The 14,097-nt window shown below is 40.2% G+C and overlaps 1 protein-coding gene across 4 annotated transcripts in view; it reads left to right on the plus strand.

The window, feature by feature from the left end:
- Positions 1 to 9,625: 9,625 nt before the first annotated feature.
- Apba1 (amyloid beta precursor protein binding family A member 1) overlaps positions 9,626 to 14,097 on the plus strand; it is a 204,279-nt gene continuing 199,807 nt past the window's right edge. For 2 of the 4 annotated variants that reach the window (XM_046459455.2, XM_046459456.2), the window contains exon 1: positions 9,627 to 9,809. The gene's annotated coding sequence lies outside the window, so the exon portion shown is untranslated. Of the gene's footprint in view, positions 9,810 to 14,097 lie in introns of all 4 variants that reach the window. The other 2 variants (XM_058584027.1, XM_058584028.1) reach the window with 2 other exon arrangements.

The raw sequence follows: 14,097 nt of genomic DNA on the forward strand, positions 1-14,097 counted from the left end.
GTGTAAGCTCCTATAAGAGCAGTCCCCGCGGGCTCAGTTCCGGGAGCCGGAATTCGGCCGCTTAGTGCTTGGTGTATGCTCTGATAGGAGCAGGGTCCAAGAAGCAGCCTCCGCAGGCTCCGCAGCCCTGGGCCAGGGCGGTTCCGGGACGGTTCCGGGAGCCGGAACTCGGCCGCCCCGCGCTCGGTGTTTGCTCCGATAAGATCAGGTTCTAAGAAGCACCCAGGCACTGAACCCTAGCAATCTGTCTGCAAGCCGCAGGCGAATGGCAGCCTGAAATTACCTGTTCTATGGCTGAATGAGCTGCGGTCAGTCGAAAACAGGGATGGTGACGTCAGCTTTCCAACATGGTGGCTGCTGGCCTCCTCTGTGGTCTGACTGGTGTGGAGAACCGAGATGGACCGCTTCCTTCCCCCGTCTCGAACCCAGAATTCAGCCCTGAGTACGGTGCTTGCACGGCTGGCAGAAACTGCAGCGCTGTATCCCTGCGTCGCTATCTCCTCCAATAAAACTTTTTAAGATAAGCAGAAACTAAAATAATTCATGAATGCTAACCAGCACTACAGAACTTAAAGAAATACTGCGTGCAGAAGAAATAAAAAACAAGCCTCAGAGCTCACAAATAAACAAATCTCATTTGAAGAGTAGCTAAGCAAATGAGAAACTGGACCAAAATAAACATGATAAATAAAATGGCAGGAAGTCTTAAAAATTTATCTATAATAACATTGAATGTAAATAGTCTCAATCCTCCAATTAAAGGACATAGACTGGCAAAATGGATTAAAAATAAGACCCACCATATCTTGCTTGCAAGAGACTTTAAAGGCAAAGACAGACACAGGCCAAAAGTGAAAGGATGGAAATTGATATACTTTGTAAATGGAGCTTAAAAACAAACAGGAGTAATTAATCAGAAGAACAAAGAAGGCCACTTCATATTGGTAAATGGACAATCCAACAAGAAGAAATAACAAAAATAAATATTTATGCTCCAATGTGGGTGCATCTAATTACATAAAAGAGACACTACTCAAATTGAAGCCTCAGATAGCCCCCAGTACAGTAATACTGGGTGATTTTAACACACCTCTCTCAACATTATATAGGTCATCCAGACATAAACTTGGTAAATACTCTTTGGGCATGAAAAATATTGTATATCAAATGGGCCTAATACATATCTATAAAATATTCCATCTAAAAACAGCTGACTGCATTTTCATCTCAGTGACTCGTGGAACCTTCTCAAAAATAGACCATGTTTTAGGTCACAAAGCAACTCTTAGCAAACACAAAAACCAATATAATTTTTTCATCTTATCAGATAATAATAAAGTGAAATTAGAAATCAACATAGCAAAACCTATCAGAAACTATATAAACACATGGAAGTTGAACAATACTCTTTTGAATGATGAATGAGTAATAAAAGAAATCAAGAGGGAAATTTAAAAATTCTTAGACTCAAATGAAAATAGTGATATAACATAGTAGAACCTCTGGGACACCAGGAAGACAGTTTTAAGAGGAAAGTTTATAGCTATCTATTAGTGCCTACATAAGAAAACCAGAAAAAGCCCAAGTAAGCAACCTAGTGATGTATCTCAAGGCCCTTGAAAATGAAGAGCAAAACAATTTAAAAACCAGTAGAAGGAAGGATATAATTAATATCAGAGCCAAAATCAATGAACTTGAGAATAAAAAAAAGAACAAAACAAAGGATCAATGAATCAAACAAATAGTTCTTTGAAAAGCTAAACAAGATTGATAAGCGTTTAACCAAACTAACCAAAAGAAAAACAGAGAAAAACAAAATTAATTAAATTAGAGATGAAAAAGGAGAAATCACCAAAGACATCTCAAAACTTCAGCAATCATTATGGATTATTTTTGAAAACTTATAATCAAATAAATTGAAAACCTAAAAGAAATGGATACATTTCTAGACAAATATGATCTGCCAAAACTGACTCAAGAGAATAAAGAAAACCTAAACAGACAGATAATTTGTAACAAGGTACAAGTAGTAATAAAATAAAGAAAATCCCAGGACCAGATGGATTCTCAGCTGAATTCTACCAAATATTTAAAGAAGAACTAATACAAATACTTCTTAAATTATTCCATGAAATATTACAAATTCATTCTGAAGCCAGTATCACACTCAAACCAAAACTGGCTAAATGAAATAAACTAATCCCAAAATACAAAAGGCCAAATATTCTCTCTGATACATGGATGCTAACACACAATAAGGGAAAGGAAGAGGGAATAAGAGAAGTTCAGTGAATTACACAAAGGGGAATAAAGGGAAGGGAGAGAATATGAGAATACAAATGACAGTGGAATAAATTGGACAACTTTCTTATGTTCATATATGAATACATGACCAGTGAAACAACCACAAGAATGGGATCTTAAGTTACACTCCATGTATGTATGTCAAAATGTACTCTACTATCGCGTATATCTAAACAGAACAAATTAAAAAAAAATACAGACTGATATCCCTGATGAGCTCAAATGCATAAATCCTTAAAAAAATGTTAGCAAATCATGTTCAATAACATATTAAGAAGGTTGTATATCACAACCAAGTTGGTTTTATTCCAGAGATGCAATGATGTCTTAATACACACAAGTAAATGCATGTAATTCATCAAATTAACAGAATTAAGGACAAAAATTACATAGCAATCTCAATAGATGCAGAGAAGACCTTTGACAAAATTCAGCACCCATTCATGATAAAAACACTGAAGAAACTATGGATAGAAGGAACCTATCTCAACATTGTGAAGCTGTATATGAAAAACCCAAAGCCAACCTCATAGTAAATGGGGAGAACTGAGATCATTTCCTTTAAAATCTGAGACAGGATGGCCACTCTCACTACCATTTAATAGAGTGCTATAAATTCTAGCCAAAACAAGCAAGAGAAGGAAATAAAAGTGATAAAACTAGGAAAGGAAGAAGCCAAATTATCACTGTTTGCATATGATATGCTTCTATACCCAAACAATAAAAAAAAGAAAGAAATTCACCAAAAGATTGGTAAAGCTAATAGACAAATTTGGCAAAGTAGCAGATTACGAAATCAACAAAAATCAATAGTTTCCTATATACCAACAATGAATCTGCTGAGAATGAAATCAGGAAAATAATTCCATTCACAATAGCCTCAGAAAATACCTAGGAATAAATCTAACCAAGAAGGTGAAAGACCTCTACAATGAAAACTATAGGAACATTGAAGAAAGAAATTGATGCACTCAGAAGATGGTAAGACCTCCCATGTTCATGGGTAATCAGAATTAATATTGTGAAATGGCCATACCACCAAAAGCAATATACAGATACAGTGCAATCCCCATCAAATACCAATGACATTCTTCACATAACTAGAGAAAAACAGTCCTAAAGTTCATTTGGAGAATAAAAAACCCAAAATAACCAAAACAATTTTAAGCCAAAAAAAGCAATGCTGGAGGCATTACAATACACAATTTCAAATTATACTACAGAACCGTAGTAACAAAAACTGCATGGTTCTGGCATAAAGATAGATATATAGACCAATGGTAGAGAATCGAAGACACAGAGACAAATCCATACATCTACGGTCATCTGATCCTTGACAAAAGTGCCAAAAGCATATACTGGAGAAAAGACAGCCTCTTTAACAATGGTGCCGGAAAAACTGGTTATCTATATATAGAAGAATGAAATTAGATCCCTGTATCTTACCCTGAGCAAAAATCAACTCAAAATGGACCTAGAAAGTAGGTCAGAAACTAGCAATTCCTAGATGAAAACACAGAGTCAACACTCCAACTTTTAAGAACAGGAAATCACTTTCTCAATAGGACCTCTAAAGCTCAGGAAATAATGCTAACAGTTAATAGATGGGACAGCATCAAATTTAAAAGCTTCTGCACAGCAAAGGAAACAATTAGGAATATGAAGAGAAAACTCATAGAATGAGAGAAAATCTTTACTAGCTACTCTTTTGACAGAGGCTTAATATCTAGAATACACAAAAAGTTCAAAAATATTTAACACCAAAAAATCAAAGAACTCAGTTAATAAATGGGCAAATGAACTAAACAGATACTATGGAGATCAGTATAGAGGTTACTCAAAAGACTAGCCATGAAAACACCATATGACCCAGATATACCACTCCATTTGCAGGAAAATGGATGGAACTAGACACCATCTTGCTAAATAAGTCAAACTCCAAAGTTCAAGAGTCATACATTTTCTTATATGTGGAACTAGAAAGGAAAAGAAAAAGAAAGTTGGGGGTAGATCTCATAAAAATCAAAGAGGTGAGCAGTGAGGAGAGAAGAAGAGCTAGAGAGTGATATTGGCCAAATTATATTGTTATATCATGTGCATGTACAAATATGTAATAACAAATCCCATCATTATGTATGACTATAATGCTCCAATTTAAAAATTGTGGAAAAACACTCTATAAATATGGTATCTTTAAAGTCTGCGTATTATTCCCCTGTAAAGACATACCAGCCTATATTCCACTGTAAAGACATACCAGCCTGTATACCAGTTCTTTTATAGCTCTACATTTAAGTTAAAGTTTCTACTTTTTCACTGTCATAAGCCTGAGATGAGCAGAACAATAGATGTTTTGTTCCCTCTGTCCCTTTTCCCTTTTTTATGGCATACATGTCTTGTTCTTGCTCTATCTTCAGTCAGCCATGTAGTTTGGGGAGAAATGATTCTGTTCCAGGATTAGGAGTTGATTGGCTTAAGTTAGTCAGTGTAAATCATGCCCTTGGCCATGGAGGATGGTTCATGTAAGGACACAAACATTTTTTTTTTTTTAAGGCAGTATGTTCAATGACACTCTTCACTCAAAAACTTCACTTTCAGGGGTAGACTTAACTGTATGTAGCATCGGGTGTCTTTCAGTGTATCAGATAAACACAGTGATAGTGCAAAATTCTAGTTGGAATTATTAAAGGGCACAATGCATGTGATTCAGGAAAAGAAGAGAGGGATTCTGACCTGTTCTGGGAGCAGAAAAGAAAAGAAGGGAACCTGTTGTAGCCTGAACAGAAGTTATGTCCAGAGTAAAAGCCAGTGAAATAAGAAATGGCATACAAAAGCAAATTTATTGGCGTTTAGGAAACATTGTCTATTTCATTCATACTTTTAAAATCCTGGTTATATTGTACATTAGAAAGAATGCTTGGCTATCAATTATTAGAAAAACCTAAGTCAAGAAAAACCCCATCACCAAAGGTCATTGTGTGTTTTTCATTCATACAATCTCAAGTCATAAGACTTGAAATGAAAGACTGAGATGGAATGAAGGTAATCACTAAAGAACTCAAAGGAAGGAAGGAATCTACTGCTATCAGAATAGGTACATACAATTTTGCCTGTTCAAAACCATATCAGAGCTGGGCATGGTGGTGCATGCCTGTAATCCTAGCAGCTCAGGAGGCTAAGGCAGGAGGATTGCAAGTTCAAAGCCAATCTCAGCCACTTAGAAAAGCCCTAGGAAACTTAGTGAGACCCTGTCTCAAAATAAAAAATAAAATAGGCTGAGGATGTTGCTCAGTGGTTAAGCATTCCTAGGTTCAATCCCTGGTATGAAATATATACATATATCTCAAAAGCTTAAAGATATGACCACACTCTTATGGTGTTTGAATTAGAAACAGATGAATAAAAATTCATGGATGGTTGTCCTCTTACCCAGTGATCAACAGTGCTTGAACCAGTAAGATATACTTGTAGGCTGCCGGTACAAGACAGGCTGATGGAGTTTGGGACCTCAAGGATTATTTTAAAGAAAGATATCTATGAGCCAAATACTTGAGTTTGCCTATAACCCGTGGCTTTAAATTGGCATGCACAGAGACTTCAGATCTGCATGCAGTGGCAAACAAGGCTTTCATTTAGACCCTATACATTTAGCATGGTGCCTATAATATTTTATCTACTAGAAAAGCTGGCAGGTTGCCATTATTTTATATGGTACTCTCTGAAACACTGAATATCAGTTTTGATTCTTGTTAATGTGAATAGGTAGATACAAATATTTGAAGTACCTTCTGAGAGTATCTATAATGAAGTAGAAAAAACACTAATAAAGCAGCCTAGAAAATCTGTAGATAGAGTAGAATAAGACCAAGGAATGGTAAGACATAGATATAAATGCCATAACATATGGATCCACCACAGTTCCTACAATCATCTGCAAATTTGGCTTTGAGTCTCCTGCTAGCCAAAGCACAAAGAGTAACAGGGACACTTAACACAATGTTTCACATTGTCAAGAAGGAATAGGGATATCTGTGTTTTTTTATGGGGGAGGGATTTCCACATACAAATATAACTAATTAGTTTTGGAAGCATTTAAACCACCATTAGAACAATTATTTTCCTTTATATGGCACATAATACTTTGTGGAGTAATTTCACATACTTTATTTAATTTGCACCAAAAAATCCCTATGATATAAGATTTGAATACAGTATTATTAAAGTAACAGGTATCTCTCACTCATGAATCTAGGAACCTTGTCTAGCTGGGAACCCAGCACAATGAATAGAAAATAAGCAGAATGATCTCTGAGTTAGCAAACCAAATGGCAAGTTTATGCATGGAAACGAACCTCTCATTTGGGACCTATATTCTCTTATATAACCTAAAATTCTAACAAGGTTAGCTAATTTCCCCTTTAAAACTACAGTGGTTTAAAAGTATTAAAATAGAAACTATTATAGAGAAACTATTACAGATGCATCCCCAAAATGGCTAGGTATGAAAGTAGAGGTGAGAACTAAAACAAAGGAGCTGTTGTAGGGACAAACAAGGCAAGGCACTGAAGATAGCAGAAAACAGTTTTTTGGTTTTTTTTGTTTTTTTTTTTTTTGGCTGCAGCCAGGTTCAGAGGGAACAGCTTTTGCTGTAATCAATTAATCCCATGAACCCCGAGTTCAGGGAGTTTCAGAGTTTTACACCCAGCATGGAAGGGGAGGGGCTCAGAAGTTCACAGTCTGCAGAAGTTCACATAAAAGCAGCTTTTTCTTTCTCTGTTTTGGGCAAGTTAACCCTTCAAGGACAACACCTGAGAAGGGGAGAGTTTCTTCTCCCCTTTCTTTCCTCCCCTGCCAGCTGTTACCATGGAACCCATTTGTAACATCTTAAAAATGTAGACATCTCTGTGAAGCCCAGCTCAAGGCCAGAGCCTTGTTTGCACATTTCTTCAAAGTACTATACTGGATATGTTTGTGAAAAACTAGTAAGGGGGTGTCCAGCACCTGGAGTGCTGGTATCTTCTCGGCCAGTGGCCAAGTAAACAGGGCGACACGAAAATAGGAAGTTTATCTACATTGAACTCTTTTGCAGAGACTCTTTTGCTGACAATCCTAAAATCAGTCTGGGTGAAGATTTCTGGAGAGACCCAGTTAAGACTTTTCAGTGGAAAAAGGAGGTGCCACTTCAGAGCAGTTAGTATAGACTCAGAAAACCCTGCCAAGTACACTAAGTAGGGAATGCAGTCATGACTCAGTTTCCCCACCCTGGACCTTGAACCTCCACTAACCAGCTCTTCACATAATTACCTCTGCAATCTTTCAGGAACAGAAATGTGATGCCGTTTTCCCAATCCCAATTTTTAAAATCCTTCAGTGGCTTTCTAGGCTAATGAGATAAAAATCCTATTTAAAAGGGACCACAGGGCTGGGGTTGTGGCTCAGTGGTAGAACTCTCACCTAGCATGTGCAAGGTGCTGGGTTCAATCTTCAGCACCATATAAAGATAAATAAATAAGATAAAGGTATTGTGTGTGACTACAACTAATATATATATATATATATATATATATATATATATATATATATATAAAATAAAAGGGACCACAAGGTCCCAGCAGGTCTGGTAGCTGCCTGCTTCACCACCCTCCTCTTACTTGGGTCCCACCTGCTTGCACTTTTTCGCTGCTACCTCTCCTGTGCGATCCCAAATGTCATCACCTTAGAAAATCTTACCTAGTATTGGTGACTAGATTAGGTTTCCCTGTGCGTCTTTAGCAATTAGATTGGAGAATATGCTAAACTATACAGTCGCTCCTAACTAGTTTCATTCTTTGATGATATTTCCTCTAGTATACTGTGAGCTCTGGTGAAACAAGGACATTTCTGACTTTTATATGTGCTGAATAAATATTTACTGAATAAAATGAATAGGTAATGTCACAGGACCAGCATGCTGCAGCTTCCTGGTATATATAATATTTACATTTTACTAAAAGATCCTTTTAGGGAGGGCGGAGATATGGTTTTATTTATTAAAGCAAAGAAATTTATTATGGAACAGAGTGCAAAATTCATATGAAATTTAAAGCTAAACAAGACTTCCAGAATGTTTCTGGCTACACTCCCGATTTTTCCAGAGGCATTGTGCTTAAAATAATGTAGAAACACTGTGTGGAAAAGATCTATTTCCCAAAGGATCAGGATAATCAAGGGTTATCTTTGTTTTAATAGATAAGAATACGTGTATGAAGAGGGCTTTGCCAATATAAGTTTACGTGCCAAAACAACTTTATTATTATTGAGAACTCTTTCCTGAAATGGGGGAATTAAGCTAATACATCGCCAATTACAGGTGGAGCTGGCTCCAGAACCCCTGCCTCCTGGGGCCTGTCCAGCCCACTGCTTTTCATTAAAGCGCAGCACCTGCCACCTGGTCCCTGCTGCAAAGGGTCCCCACCCTCCTGATCTAGAAGCCATATCTGGGGCAGAAGGCCTGTGCCAGGCTCAAAGACACTTTAAATTCTGATCTACCAAAACTGAGCAGCAAGTAGGAAAATCAAGCTGAGCCTTTCCCGGCAGCATAATCCAGAGCCTTTCTGCTTTCCCTGGTGGGACTGGGCAGTTCCCCTCCTGGGCTGCAAATCCGGCCAGCTTTGCTGGAGCCCAAATCCGCACGACTCTCCCCCTTGCGGGGAAAATGTGCAATGCAGTGCGTTCCGGAGACAGCGTCTATCTCCTTTTTGAAGTACAGGCAGTATTTTAAGGGACCTGAGAAGCTGGAAAGCTCGGGAGTAACTTCCCGTAGGAGTCGGCGCTGAAGCCTGACTTCGTGGTCCTCAGGGTGGTTACTTCCTACGTGCAGAGTTTGACCACAGCTGCTGGTTAGGAACCTTGGCCCTCCCCGCTTAGGCTGCTGCAGAGACGGGTGGAGGTGCCTGTCAGTTCCCTCGGAAACGCAGCCCATTTTCTCCTCTGGGAGCCCGGCTGAGAGCTGAGGCATGTTTCGCCCACCGGAACCTGGGTGCTAGAGGCGGGGGCACACCACGCGCCCACCCGCGCAGAAGCTGCGGCGGGGCGACCAGCAGCCCATGGAGTACACTGGCGCCACTGCCTCCGGCTCGCGCGCCGCGCGTGCACGCGGGTGGGCGTGGGAAGCAGGGGCGCTACTAGCTCGCGGCGTGCGCGCGCCCTCACTCGCAGGCGGGCCCGGCCCGGCCCCAGCGCGCGTCACGAGGGGCAAGCAGGCAGGCGGGCGGCCGGGCGGGAGGGAGGGGTGAAGGGGGTGGGGCCGCCGGACCGGAGGGGCCCGAGCGGCTGCTGCGGAGCCGGAGCAGAGCTGGGCGAGGGCGGCGGCGGCGGCGCCGGCGGCAGCGGCAGCAGCAGCAGGAGAAGATGGTGGCGCTGGAGGTAGGAGCGGCTGGAGCCGAGCTTTATTCCCAGGCTCCGCACCATCGCTGTCATTAGCGCCTACTGCTCCCGCGGGCCCGTGGACCCAGCTGTCAGGCAAGGTACCACCGACAGGGAGGGGTGGGTACGTGGTGGTGCTCGGCGCTGATGCCGCCCCAGATGGGAGTCCTGGTCCTCTCCTAAGGGCGCTTCTGGGCGCAAGAGGCTCTGCATGGAACAATAGTATGGATGAACAGGGACAGCAGGCTACATCCAGGGGGCAATGCCTTAGCCAGCGAGGCGAGGGAAGGGGACATTGGAAGAGAGATGTCGGGTGTCCGGTGCGCGCTGAGGTACCGGAGCTTTGGGGGCAGCGAGCGGGCCCGATGACAATCATGGCAGGAGTGTGTGTGTGTGTGTGTGTGTGTGTGTGTAAGTACAGCAGAGGGTATGGGGGTGGTGGACCAGAGGTGTTGGGGAATGACATTTCCAGGAATCCCCACTAGGATCCTTCATATCTGGGCTGACTCTCGGGGAGAAAGAATGTGATGATGGAAACGGTGAGGTGGGCTGGAGGCACTGGGTGTGCGAATTGTTGAGGGAGGCAGTGGGGTAGAGGCGGGTTTGTAAAATCCCGTGGAAGTGTGCGTACGCGTGTGGTTGCATCCACGCTCCTAAAATTGCGCCCCAAATCAAGAGATCTGCCGGTGCCTAACCTCATGTCACCAGCTAACACTGTGGGACAGTGTTTGTTATTTTGACCCTGCAACTCTGAGTACAGTCTCTGTTCTGCTTTTGCGTGTGGATGGCCCAGAGTAGGAATTCTATCTTCCCCTTTCTCTGGCCTCATGACGTGGGGATGTGGAAGTGAGCGTGTGGCTTTGGGGCACATGGTAGGGAAAGAGGATAATGGTTACACATTCTGGGCTTGCTAGTATCCCTTGTTTTGAAGGGTTTCTCTCTTGATACTTCTCTCCTCAACTGCTGTTCTGTAAGGGTCTTGGACTCCCTGACTCTGCAGTTTCTATTGTTTATCTCTTGTCTAACCTGAGTCTCTAACTATAGATCACCTTCCTCTCCCCTTCCTCACAACTTTGAATGCCAACCAGACCTTGTCCTTCTACATTTGAACACTGAAATCCTATGGCTGAAGGATGGGTAGTCTTTGTGTTGGTTATTTTAGAATGAACTCTGGCGGTGTGTAGAGAGAGATAGATGGGGGAGGAGTAAAAAGGAAGAGAAAGATCTACTGAGAAATATTTGGGGTCCACTTTCTGAACATCACACAGCCAAGGTGTTTCCCTTGGGAAATGGGATACTTTATTTCTACTGCTGGTAACATTCACTCTCCCAGCTTTCACAATGGCTAGTTAGTACCGTGTATCATTGAAGAATTGTAATCTTTCAAGACTGTGGGGATGGGATCTCTGATCAGTGAAGTCCTTGCTTTTCTACCTGATGTAGCACACTAGTAGGGAATTTAGTAAATGTCAGGCTTCCAGGCTGGGGCTGGAAGCCAGGACACAGAAATGCATACAGAGTCCATAGCTGTTTTAATTGTCTCTGCATGATAAAGATAGGCTTCTGTAGGGTCGGATGGATAGAAATAGGAAGGGAGATGGTAAATTCATGTGTGTCCACTGCAGTTTGACTCCTTGCTGTCTGTATTTCTCCTGCAGCACTCGTAGGAATGAAGGCACCTTTGTGCTTAATATCTTGGTACTTCTTTATTAAAATGTTGTATGACTAGATTAACCTGCTTAGGACACATTTTGGTCATAACACCCTAAATTCTACTGCATTGCTGTCAGAATCTAAACTGGCTGCTCTGGTTCTCTTTGAAGAAAGCTTGTAGCCATTGTGGTCTTTAAAAATAAATGCACAACACGTTGGCACCAAGGTTTCTTTTAAAAAATTGCTGTTTGTTTTTTGGCAAATATTGCATGAATTCATTGTTACATTGAAAATAATAAAACTAGAGCTATCCACATATGTTTACTCCCCCCATTTATCTTCTCTTAATTAATGATGATATATAGACCAGGTGCTCTGGAAGCCATCAACATTAAGTAAATTTTCCCATGTCCTTCAAGTCAAGCCTTCTAAAATTTTAATGTGAGGTTGTTGGATCTCATCCAAAATTAAGGATAGATTTATAAAAATGAATTTTGAGTCTTAGTTCTTTACTCTCTTATTGTTTCTGCCAAACCTCTTTCTGAGAAAAGTACTTATGAAATTTAAAATCATTCTAAGGGGTTTTGGTTTAAAAAAAAGTCATCATTTTCATATTTGCAAGTAAAACCAGAGATGTAACCGCATTATAAGAAAGTTTAAGAATTTAGAAATTACCAAGGTAAATAACCTGTTTAGCAAACAAGGAATTATACAACAGCATGATTAATGACGTGGAAATTAGTGATTTCCTTTCTAATGTAAATGGGATAATTTTTAAAATGTAATGCCTGGCTTTTTTAAATATTGGGCTGGTAAGGCTAATGATATAGCTCGAATCTGTAATTCAGCCTGGTAAACGGTTATACCTTGTGCCATAGCCTGCAGCAAGGTATTTGTTTTGCGTGGATGCCCTTTCTTCACTTAAAATAGCATTAATGCTTTTTTCATTATTGAGTCTCTTTTTTAAAAAGTTTGGTTTTTTTTTCCTTCCCCAGAAGACATGGAAGTAAGACATTTGAAAATTGACCTGTGGGGCCAAAAGGAATAAACTATGGTCCCATGGGGGGAAATCAGGCCTTTTTATCCTGAGAGGAACAAGTAATGGAGAGAATGGCAATCAGTGGAAACAGACTTCCTTTTCAATAAACCTGGTGGAAAGGAAGACTGGAGGAGAGAGTAATAAGTCAAAGAGATGTCACAGTAGAGGGAAAGGAATACGTTTAGTATAGAGGACTCGAACCTACTGTATAAGCTCAGGAGAAGAATCACTGAGAGGGAGAGAGATGGAGAATGTAACGGGGAGGCTCAACTGATGAAGTCTTCGAGAAGATGGGCAGGAGGGTACTGGGGAAGGTATGACTTGAGACAGAGGCAGAGGAATTTTGAGGTGGAAAGAAGGGAATTTGTCCATAGTCTTTTAAGGAACATCAGAAAAGATGTGGCAGGTTGAGGCTAGGAGTAGAATGACAAAGACTTGTGTGCATTGTGGAAATTTAGCAGTGAATCCATTGGGGTGATTAAAAGATTATCAGGCAGCTATGAAGACTGCTTGTGTTTGAAGAGCATGAATTTGTAGTAGAACCAATTAGTGCTATATAATTAGGGTTTGACAATTACTTAGGTAGTTTTTGTAACAGTATTTAATGTTGCTACATTCAGAGGTTCCCTCCTTTCCTTAAACTCAGGGAGGAAAATGTTACCTTTAAAATAATCTGAATAAAAGACTGCACTTGAAAAATTTCATATGCATATTTTCTCTGAGGAATCTGAGTTAAATGAATAAGGCTTATAATAAAATAATGGGGAAAAAGATAAATATTTCTAAAAAAGATTAACTTTCCCCATCTAATTATAAACTGTGGCTTTCATAATAAATTGTAAAGTTGATTTTTTTCAAAAGAAAAATCAAATATAGAATCTCACTTAGAACCATACTGATCATATATATTTTTCACATGAATACATGAATAAATTATTTTAGTAAGCTAGGTGTAGGGTCTGAAATCTGAAATCTCAGGATTTCTTATTTATATACTTAACATTGAATGAGTCACATTCCATGGCTTCTATAAGTTTATGATATTATTAAAACAGTTTTATTGATTTATACCTACTATGTATGTTGAAACTTGTCCAAACAGATAAAAACACACACACACTTTTTTTTCCCACAAAATAATTGTGTCCACTTTAGAGCCTTGTGACCCTTGTGTTATGGGGTTGTGTCATGATTCCAGATGAGTTTATAGAACTTCAACTGTAGTGCATGATAATTTTGAAGTTCTGATGACAAATTTATTTCTTCTTTAAACAAGTATTTATTGAGCACCCTCTTTGGGCCAGACACTATTCTAGATGAAGGGAATACATGCAAGGTTGGGGAGAGGTCCCTAATATAACAGAGCTTTTAGTGGGCGAAGATGAAAAATAGATAAGCAAGTATATAATATGTCAGGTGGTACAAGCTATGAAGACTAAAACAGGGAAAGCAATAGGGTGGGACATTACATAGGGTAATGTTATTTTATGTAGGGTAGTCAGGGAAGGCCTTAAGCAGAGGGAGCTTAAGGATCTGAAGGAGTGAGACATGCAGCTATTTGGGATAAAGGTTTTCTAAGTGGAAAGAATATTCAGAGTGAAGGGCTTGAGGTAGGAACATGCTTGATGTGATCAAGGGATAAGGAAGCATCCCAGGTTCACCTGGACGTGTGGTACCTTACTGCACAGATGGAACAG

The sequence above is a fragment of the Marmota monax genome, unplaced genomic scaffold, assembly GCF_021218885.2.
Source record: "Marmota monax isolate L192 unplaced genomic scaffold, Marmota_monax_Labrador192_F-V1.1 WCK01_AAM20220418_F8-fsc00059, whole genome shotgun sequence".
NCBI classification, from domain to species: domain Eukaryota; kingdom Metazoa; phylum Chordata; class Mammalia; order Rodentia; family Sciuridae; genus Marmota; species Marmota monax.